At 38.3% G+C, this 11,286-nt stretch overlaps 1 long non-coding RNA gene across 1 annotated transcript; it reads right to left on the bottom strand.

Annotated features, from left to right (window-relative positions):
• Positions 1–304: 304 nt before the first annotated feature.
• Positions 305–6,936, bottom strand: LOC119087770. The gene is made up of 4 exons (XR_005091248.1): positions 6,847–6,936; positions 3,192–3,269; positions 1,564–1,713; positions 305–472 (listed from the first exon to the last, which is right to left on the bottom strand). It is a non-coding gene; the product is annotated as an uncharacterized LOC119087770 (long non-coding RNA).
• Between the last annotated feature and the right edge of the window lie 4,350 nt (positions 6,937–11,286).

Below are 11,286 nucleotides of genomic sequence, written 5' to 3'. Positions count from 1 at the left end.
TAATATTATATGGGCTAAGCAGGCAGTGTGTGTGTGTGTGTGTGTGTGTGTGTGTGTGTGACAACAATTAAAGAAAAAGAGGCCAGAGGCCATAAATTTGAGAGCGAGAGAGAGGGATATATGTGAGGGGTTGAAGGGAGGAAAGGGAAGGGAAAATGATGAAACTGCATTTTAATAAAAAAAAATTAAAAGGCAAAACAATTTAATATGTCTAGGGTATTGCAGTGTAGTCTTCTGATATTTCAAAAGTTATGTTTGCGTAGGACGCTTTTTTTTTTTTGTAACTACATCTTTGTAAGTCCCCAAATATACTAATCTAATGAAGAAGTATAATTTCATTGACAGTCTGTAAAAATTCAAGTTTCAGGTAATAATCACTCTATATGCATGCTGATTTGGTTTTTATTGCAGGTGGTGATTTTTAATGGCAGCAGATGGTTCCAGGTGATTCATCAATTTGGTCTTCCTCCTCCTGAAAATGTATGAGTGATTTCATTTTGACCACCCTAGAACCAGCATTTCCATCAGTACCATTGACACTGTTTTAAGGACATATTTATAATGCACTGATCAATAATGGGTCAAGAAAAAATGAAAGCACAGTTCACCATAGGGACTGCAGTTGATAATTGATATCTTGGATATTGAAGTGATATTAGAGCATCACTGAAAAGAAATAATGACGTAGACATTCCATACATAAGAATCTATAGTAGTGATCAACTAATCCCTATCATGCTTATATCCTAACAGTTAACTAGGGAAATGTTAATAAGTGTTTCTGTATCCCATCATGATATGCACATGGTCTGCTTTGTGCATGTTACCCAATTACTTATTTAGGCACATCCCATGTAAAAATATGTTAAAGTCACAGGTTTGACCAAAAGTTTATCTCTTTAGTACACATTTAAATCAATACATAGCTTTATCTACTGTATAGATTATCATAAAGCCTAGTATATGCATGTGCTATGATATATATATATATATATATATATGCATATATTTTTAAAGAAACATGCTAGGCTTAAAACTAGATAATAACACCAGATTATTTGTGATTGAATTTCAACTTTAACAGGTTCTATGCACTTTCTAACTAACCCTTAGATCTTTTACCCATAAAAAGTAAAAATAATAGGACTTTCAATATAATGTTCTTCGTGGTCAAGATTCTAACGCCAGGAAAGAAGGAAGGTCATGGGAGACAAAGAGTTGAAGAGAATTTGAGGAGTCATATACTGGTAAGACTCACTTGGTTTACTCTGAGCGAAGGATGGCACACAGACCACTATGGAGCAGATGCCAGCAGGCACCCATCATGTGCCAGCACATACAGGACTCACACAGGCAGGCACAGGCACACAGGAAGAATGGCACACATATCATACAAAAATAAGCACATGGACCTACAGAGACACACAGGCAGACTCTCGAAGGCAAACACCCAAACCTCTGACTTCAAGATCAAATTTATACAAGACCCCCACAAAAGTGGCAGTCTCCTAAGCAGTTTTATAACATATTACACCACTGTTTACTTTGGGGTTTCCTGCATACCCATGTCAGCCACTTTGTGATGATACTCTTCCTTCCTTCCACCCCAGTGTTGGCCATCTTGACCCATGATGGAGAGCTGCATCCATGATGGCTAAGCACAAACTGACCCTTACAGTTCTCTTCCCAAATGAAACCATCTGTGTGTCGTGTCTGGAAGATAAGAATATGTAGCATGAATATTAAAAGGTCTTATTTAAAAAAAAGCAAACCTGAGACCAGGTATTGGGGTGAATGCTGGAAGATCAGAGAAGCAGAAAAAGCCACAGCTACCTCACCTCGCCAATTCCTCAGCTGATCCTGTTTCCTCAGACTGGAAGCCTCTGAGTCCTCATCCAAATGGATCTCAGCTGAACTGCCACTCAAAAGCCTAAAAGCTTAACGAGGTTCTAGTTCCTGGTCCTCACGCCTTATATACCTTTCTGCTGCTTCTTTTTTTTTTTTTTTTTTTTTTTTTGGTTTTTCGAGACAGGGTTTCTCTTTGTAGCTTTGCGCCTTTCCTGGAACTCACTTGGTAGCCCAGGCTGGCCTCGAACTCACAGAGATCCACCTGCCTCTGCCTCCCGAGTGCTGGGATTAAAGGCGTGCGCCACTGCCGCCCGGCCTTTCTGCTTCTTGCCATCACTTCCTGGGATTAAAGGCATGTGTCACCATGCCTGGCTGTTTCCAGTGTGGCTTTGAACTCACAGAGATTCAGACGGATCTTTGCCTTTGAAATGCTAGGATTAAAGGTGTCTGTGCCACCATTTTCTGGCCTCTATATATTTCTGGCCTCTATCGAGCAGCTGTTCTGTTCTCTGACCCCAGATAAGTTTATTAAAATGCACAATATATTGGGGAACAATATATCACCACAAGAATCCTGTAATAAATCTTGACCATTGCAATGATGAGCATTAAGTTAAGGAGGATAAATATAGTGACTCAAGTTTGAATATTAGCCCATCTACTCCACTGGCTGGGTAATTAAGCAGCTAGCCAGCAGGAGAATGTATGACAAGCTAGCCTGGCTGTGCTAAAGGGTCTTTCAGCCAGAGGAGTTAATGGCTAAAGCTGAACTTCTTACTGTCAAGGTTTTGCAGAGTTTTATTTGAATAAATTGTTACATAATTTTCCACAGTTTGCAATTTACTATATTGAGAAATCCAATCTGTCAAGCACTGGCTATCCTCGCTGCTTTTCAGTTGAGACTAAATTAATTCCTGTAATGTTTCTAGAACAGCGAGTGCACATCATCACTTTCCCCACTTAGTTCCAAGAAGTATATTTATAACTATTGCATTTTGTTGTCACTTAAAAGAAAAAGCTTCGAAGTCAGATGCAGAGGAGTAATTTCTCCAGGGTTGATCAAGTAAAAAGCGTATTCCTGCAATACTGATATTTCTAAAAAGTTAATTATTCCATAGTAGATAGAGACTAATTTGTAATTATATATTTTAAAGTAGTAAATGTATGAATCCCCCTCTGCTGGAAGACTCTTTGCTTTTAAGCACACATAGAAGAGCATACTAATGATAGATAACATGAGGCTTGAATAACTCCCAGCATCATTCCGGCTGTTTTGCTAAGTATATCCTACAGTGGATACAGCCCCTTCCACAAGTAGTTTGATTAAAAAAGTATAAACCTACCTGATACCATAGCAGCCTCCAGATCAGTGAGTTAGCATATCTAGTTTCACAAATTCCAGTTCTTTTCAGTTGAGATGTCTAGACAAGAGAATGGCATTTTTTCACAAGTGTCCCCAATTTACATCCACACTAGATTTTTTTTCATTCCAAGTGACCTGATAATTGCTTCCATTAGATCATAAGCTGAGACTTAGGCTGGCCTAACCATCACAGGTTTTCCAAGATGAAGCCAACACAGCCCAATTAACTGGGCCCACTCTGTCTGACCACCTAATCTCCGTGACATGAGTGAGTGCTGCACCACCATTTCATGAAGGCCACAGTAGCTCCTGTGTAAAGTATCTCCAGCTGTCATTTTGCCCCTTGAAAGAATACTTGATAGGAAAAGCTGAAAATGTAGCTCAATTATTTTCTCCAAAATTTGGTAACAATTTTTTTTTTGTTTTAAAACTACTTTTAAAAGAATTTTAAGAGGAGAGATATGTCTAGGCATCTAAGAGAATTTGCTGTGTATGCCTGAGAAGCAGGGGGTCCAATCCTAGCCCCCACTTAAAGCACGGCCCTTCACATGTATGTCACCTCAGCACTGAGGGTGGAGACAAGAGCATTGCTGGAGCTTGCAGCCCTTCATCTGAGGTGAAAACCATGATCACGCTCAGCCAGAGACCCTTCCTCAGGGGAACAAGGCAGAAGTTGATAAAGAGGGACTCTGAAAGCTCTCCTCAGGCTTCTGTTGCATCAGCTACCTGCTCCTCCCCACACACAAGCACATACACCACACCCGTACACACCCATACACCTCACATGCACTCTCACACACAGGAGTATTTTAGAAATTTAGTTTTAAAACCATTTAGTAATCCAAATTTATAATTATACAGAAAATGTGAAAAATTCTGAGTGAATAAAGTGTAACTTCACTTTATTATTAAGGAATTTTATTATAAATGAGACAGTATTATATTTTAAAATGCCATGGCAAATTCTTATTTTTCTCTCATTTAAAAACAATGCATGTGAAGTATTTTACTAGACATGGGGAGAAACAGAAAACAAGACAGATGTGTCTGTCTGGAAGAAACTATTTTATCTTGCCAACACAGGCAACTGATAAGAAATTTTAGTAATTTCGAAAAAAATTAAATAACGCTGAAGGTAACATTTTAGTTTAAATGTTAACAAAACATTGAGAGCCTTGTGGCTTAGTTTATAATACCTTACACTAGAAAATAATTATGTAGCTAATAGCAATGTCCAGAAAGTAAGCCAGATTCCCTGAGTATTTTCTTCCAGATAACTATGACAGATAACTTCTGACAGATAACTATGTCTCATAATTTCATTTTAATTTAGCTTCTTTAGCAATCTTCTCTTATCACTACCATCCAATCAGTAACAGAAACCAGAATACAGAGAAAAACACCATTGGAGGAAGGAGAAGGAATTAAGCAAAATGCTAGAAAGACTGGGTAAATGAATGCTGGTTCCATAAAATATGATGTATGAAAAGAGTCAACTTTGAGTAGCATTTTTACAAACTTGGAGTAAGGATGCAAATATGTTAGTAGCATGGGCACCATATTCTGCTCATATGGCAGTTAAATGTTAGAGCCATAAAAATTTATTTCTGTGATTTACAAAGACACATCCTCTGAGCCAGTCCTCTTTGAAGGAGGGCTTAAATAATCATACTCCGAATGTAAACAGGTTTGCAACTTCCATTTGCTCCTTCTGAAGTATTTTACATGCCACTGCTTGACCAGGTCTGGAGGACAGAGAGCACCATAAATAAGACTGATTTATTTAGAATAAAGAAGCTATACAATAAAGATTATAAAACTTTTAGCATATTCCTGCGACTGGAAATTTGTCCTGCCTTCCAATTTACTTGATACTGTTTTTAAAAAGGAAAAACCTCTACTTGGTAAAGCAACATAAAGTACAGCTTCTCAAATATTAGAAGAAATGCCTTTGGATAACCAAGCTATTTGGACACTATTTAACATAGAGAAGCTGTTCTTTGCACGGCCTTATATTAGGACGCATAATCCAAAACACAGCAGACCCTGGAGTAGCTGACTAGCACTAGCTGGTCAGCATAGGCCATTCAGAACCTCTGACAGGGGGTCTAGGTGGTACTTGATGTTTCTCAGGGGACTCTAAGGCCCATCAAGAACCAAGGAGCACTAATGCTGAAGGGAAAGAAAGAGAAACTCCAAGAAACCTGAATTCTTCAAAATGCTTAACATCTAGCCAAATGACGAGCAATTTTAAATTTTAGTAGACACCTTTCCAAAACTCAAGGAAATGCATGAAGTTAACAATAACTTCATTTCATGCAATACAAACATCCTTGCAAGAATTTAATAAAAATGTTTAATAAGAAATTTTACATCTTTTCTTTTCAAAACCTGATAAGGGTTTCATTGTTTGAGTATAAATCAGTTTGAAAGGGCCACATGTTAAGTGCTGAAGAGCTTCATGTGTCTAAGGGATGCTACAGTGATAGCTATTGTGTTATGTTTTTCCAAGTGTTGGACCTTGCAAAAGCCGCTGCTGGTATTGAAAAGGCTATTGAATTATGCTAACAGTCTATGAACTAACAATGAAAATCTTAGGAAAGTACATGTTTTAAAGCACTATAATTCAAATAAATTAATGGTATGTATCTTCCCTGTCCCTTCTTTATATATATATTCTCTTACAGATAGACATATTCTATATAACTCTGTAACAGTTTATACAATAGTACCACAGAATAAGATTGGTTCTGCTTTTATATTATTATTGCCTCTCTGTGTTCTCTTATCTCTGAAACAAAACAGAACGACAACAGCAACAATAAAAACCCTCTCCACATCTTGGTTTTCCTACTTATAAACTGGGGCTGGTGATAGTACATACATCACGGAAATCTGAGAGGGATACATATATTTATCCATTTCATAAACGTTATTCAGTCATTGTTGCTCAGCAGATGCTAGGTATCCTTATGATTTTAATTAATGCATCATTTTGTTAGTAGTATTTTTCCTTTTGATTTAATAATTTGGCGTCATTCTATAATATGGAGATAGAAAAACTTATTTTATATATTTCCCATTAGTGGCATTTGGGTTGATTGTAGTCTTTGGTATTATAAAAATGCACAGACAATATCACTATGACTATATCACTCAATATATGAACCTATATATTTAAGGACAAGTAAGCACCCAGGAGTCTACTTATATTTTATATTTATATTTACTTATATTTTATTTTAGAGAAGTAAGGTAACATATAGAAGAAAATATTTTAAAGGTATCAGGCAATGTCTCTAACATTTCCTCACTCTGCATGGAAAGCACTAATATTTCAATGTCTCACAATAATTAACAGGTTAATTTCACTAATTTATCACATTAAAAAGTTTAATTATTTCCATAGATCATCTTGGATTCCCTTTCACCCAATTAGAAAATAAAAGTAGTGGACCAATGGCACTATAATTCAATTTGTATGACATGGTTATTTTATAAAGAACTCACATTACAAAAGATAAACTTGTCTCAGAATTGGACTTTTTGAGTGCTACACCATGATTGCAATTATAAAGGACTGATGTCAAAGCCCCTGAAGGTCTCTTTGTCCTTACTCTAGTTAGACCCCTTACCTTCGGTCAGGGCATGAGCTGAGCCAAGAGAGTGTGTTGTGTAGGGTTTCCCTCTCATTAACAAGAACAAGAGAAACAGCATCACAGAAATTTTCCGGCAGGCTTATCGTGAGCATGCACAGTTAAGCAAATTGAATATAACACCCAGGAAGGCGTGTTTTTTTCAAGGGTATGCTCTATATAGATGAAGGATGAAGATTTACTTTTTTTTTTAAATTGTGGCCCCTGAGGCTTTGAACACCTGCTTCTCTTCCTGGCTTTGTTACTCTCCATAAAGGAAGAGATTCCTCTTGAAAGGGAGTGAGAGGTTAAGTGTCCAGAAATATTGCACTAGAGCAGGAAATTGTAAAGGAAGAAAATCAGCCACAAAATAGCTTCACTTAGAGAGTTATTGTGTAGGGGAAGTTTCATTACAGACTTTGTCCAAATAGCATCCATAAAGGAAAAGCAGAGGCAACAGGTCAGCACTGTGAAGGGAAGCTTTCTTTGGGAGTCGATCTTCCTTTTTGATTAACTTTTGCTTTATCCTGGGGGTTTTTCCCAAACAAGGCAGATGGACAGGTGGAGACATGGATAGACAGACAGACAAAGTATAGGGCAGGTGTGTGTTGGTGAAGTTTGGAGATAGGGTATAAAAGTAAAGCAAAGAGAACCCTGGAGATATAATAAACAAGGGAAGAAAAATGAGGCCAGACGACTCATTGTGTGTGCTGCAGCAATGGTTCTCAAACAGTGGGCCGTGACTCCTCTGGGGACAGCCTCAAGCATCACAGTAGAAGAGGGAAAGGCTCAAACAATTGCGCGTGCAAACAGCAAAGGGCTTATCTCTCTCCTTTTTTTTTTTTTTTAAGGCGATTGTAGTCATCTGTTCTAGCACATTCTTCACTACCCTGGCAGCTCTTTGAGCTGACTGGAAGCAAACTGGAAATCACGGGCTGAGAAACAGCTCTGAGATGCATGGGATGTGCGCATGTCCGTCTTGCCTTTCTGGCGCTGGGTTCTGGTTTCGGAGCCGGTGACTGAGCACGGGGCAGGTGTCCGGCAGCTGGCTCTTGTCTTCTCTCGTTTTTAGAGTCTGTTGCCGGCATCACTATTGTCTTTGCATTTTTGCATGCTCAGTTTCCTCATTCTGACAGGTGGCTTCTAGAATATTTTCCAGCTGTGGGAGGGATGCTAGGAGCGGGAATTCACCTTTATTGGCATGTCCTGAAGTGGGCCATCCCACCCCTCACACTGTGCTTTCACAGTCCAGTGCCTCGTCACCTTTGCAGGAAAGAACTTTGCACCAAAGCTCTGGAAATTGGGGAGTTGTCTTCAGACACCCAAGGGTAATAGGACAGCTGAAAGTCAGATTTGCATCTTATGCCCCTAGCTGCCATTCTAGAATGCTCTTTAACATTTTGACTGCCCAAAATTGTCTATATAGGGCTAACTAGAAGGATTTTTAGGTTACTAGAATTTGTTTTGAAAAGGCCAGTTTCCCCCTTTGTAGCTGTCAGTCACTCTATCCTATGTCCTGCTCTCCTGCAACTCATGTTTATTTGAATATTTCCTCAATAACACCTTTCCATATCTGAAAAGCGGGAAGCATTATTTTAAGGATTCAAGAGTTCCCTTGAATCAGGTGAATAAATGTGTTTATAACTGCTTTTTAGAAAATTCATATTACACACACACACACACACACACACACACACACTCAGGCCCTTCCAAATTAGAGTGCAGTCTTGCAAATGTTCATGAGCAAAACGAAAACAGCTTCTGCTTTACAAAAGTGCTCCATTGCAAGGAGCATCTGTTTGTTATTTAGACAGTTGTAGATCCTCCGTCTCACCCAGAAGTAGTTACATGGGCTGCCTCTAGGCATCCATGGCAGCCTCAAATATTCTTATGTGGAGATGTAACCAGCAACACTTGCTCTAAGCCAACGGATCTGTATGGCTATATAAATGTAAAGTTATTGAAATTAAGTAGAATTAAAAAACGAATTTGTCTGTTACACTACTCCTACTCTGAAGACTCAAAAGCTACAAGAGAGGTATCATAGTGGCCCTTTTATCTTAGAGATAACTGACAGCTGTCTAATCTCCCACTCAATGGGGTGGGAGGGACTCATGCCTAGCACTCTAAACCTAGCCAGCTAACCATGGCTGGAGCCATGTGATGATATACACAGTAGTGAACCTACTTCCACCATTTTTCTGTACCAACATAATTTCTAATTGTACTATAAATACCCTTATACCCACAGATAAGTTTAACTCTCACCAATCATCAAAGATTTTTGTTCTTTCTACAGCAAATGGGGACTATGGCAAAGATCCACCATTGGTCAAAACAAAGAGAATAAATGACTATGGGGTACCTCGGCCCAATTAATACATCTACAGTGTAATCATAGACCTAAAGTGCAGGTACAGTCATGGAAGAGGGAGTGGGAAGAGTGTAAGAGCCAGAGGACAAGGAAGCCTGCTGTGGCTCTGTGCCTTCTAGACAAGGAAGCTATACCCATGAAATCCCACAAATACGGTCGCCTAACCAAGAGCTGTAAATGATAGTAGTGGACTTGCCAATGTAGGTGGGAGAAATCTCACAAGGTTCCCCCCTTAAATGAAGAACTACAGGCAGTCAGTGGCTGCCAGGAAAGATAATCTTTTTTTTTTTTTCCCCAGGGATGAGCCTACCTGATCTCAAGTGGTCAGCCATAAACACATGTTAAAAACAAGCAACACCAAATGGACTCAATAGGTTACATATAAACACATAATTACCCAATAAATAAAGAAAAGGTCATAAATTTGAGAGAAGTCAAGGGATAGGGGGGAGTTGGATGGGACATGATGTGAATACAGTATTCTTGTGAATTCTCACAAAATAAAATAATCAAAATTAGAAAAAAAAAAAAAAAAGAGGAGTCCAAGAAAGAACTCCCAAGTTTTCAGTTTTGGAGAGGACTTGGAAAGAGTTGTAAATGTAAAGATCTTCATAGACATAGTAACATTCTATAAGCATCTGTATGTGCTGCTATTATTTCCATTCAGTTCTATCTCCTTATCATATATCAATCTCACCCTCTGTAGGGAGTGAGTGAGATCTTGATTGAATGTGTGTTGTTGATATGAGCATGACCATGTCAAGGACCCCAATGCCTCAGCCTCATGGGCGTGGCAAAGTCTCCCCTTGATGAAGCCCACAGGAATGACAAAGCCTTCCTCTGTTCCAAGGGAATATGTTGACAGTGTGAGCAGAAAATATTCACCACAGTTTCTTCACTTAGATATCTACTGCCTAAAGACTGCTCCCTAGAGTCTGCTCATACCCAGATTACTGAGACCTGCCTCCTTGTTCAGTGATATATAGTAACTCTGCCTCCTTGTCTATCTGTAGTCAATAACCCTGTCTCCACGTTCAGTGTTATATAGTAACTGCTTCCTTGTCTATCTGTAGGTAATAACCCTGTCTCCTCATTCAGCAGCATATAATACCCCTGCTTCCCTGTTCAACTGTACAAACCAAATACACTGAGTTGCTGGGGTGCTGTGGCTTCTCCATTAGAGAACCCAGACCACACCACCCCAGCTTTTCTATATCTCTGTATTTGTCATGTCTTTTCTTCATTTTCTTACTGCCCCAGTTAGGTCAATCCCTGGAGCTCCTTTATTTCTTCTCTTACTTTATTTTTTCCCTCCTTCCCCTTTCTTCCCTTCCCTTTCCTTTCCTTCCTTCCTTCCATCCATCCATCCTTCCTTCCTTTCTTTCTTCCTCTTTTCTTCTTCCTTTCTCCTTGAGCTACATGTCCAGTCCTCTTTTTACTTCATATTCTAAGACAAGATCACACTAATTTCCTCAAGTTGGTCTTGAACTTTCAATCTTCTTGTCACTGCCTTCAAGGATTACAGGTCTGTGATCCTACCAGACCTGGGAGGATTTTATGAATATAGAATCACACTGGTATTCAATTTGTTTGGCTTTCTTCAAAATGATCTCCTGGCTATTTTAATGTGTTTACTCTACACACGAGCTTTGACTTGCCTAGAAAATTCATGCATTTTAAAAATTGATATTACATATCTGCATTTGAAATACTTTTCCATATTCTAAAGTGAGATTTTCTTCAAAGAAACTTTGGTTATAACACCAATGTTACAATTTTAGTTTTATAAAATTAAATCAATAAGCATACTTCTGCTATGAAATTGTCATTTTCAGTATCAAAATCATATAATTTACATTAATAATATTCATTCAAATGATCACAAATATAAAGGTATAAACTATTTTAAATTTTATGAATGAAAATTCTATGATTATGAAACTTATCTGAAACATTTAGACTAAATACATCTAAAATAATCATATATATGTATATGTATGTCTATCAAACACTTTGTGTTTTGAAGTAACATGAGTCATATTTGCAGTCATACACAGTTTCAGGAA

This window comes from Peromyscus leucopus, chromosome 4, assembly GCF_004664715.2.
Source record: "Peromyscus leucopus breed LL Stock chromosome 4, UCI_PerLeu_2.1, whole genome shotgun sequence".
In the NCBI taxonomy this organism is placed as follows: Eukaryota; Metazoa; Chordata; class Mammalia; order Rodentia; family Cricetidae; genus Peromyscus; species Peromyscus leucopus.
Note: the sequence above shows the minus strand (reverse complement) of the source record. Positions and strands in the feature narration are given on the sequence as shown.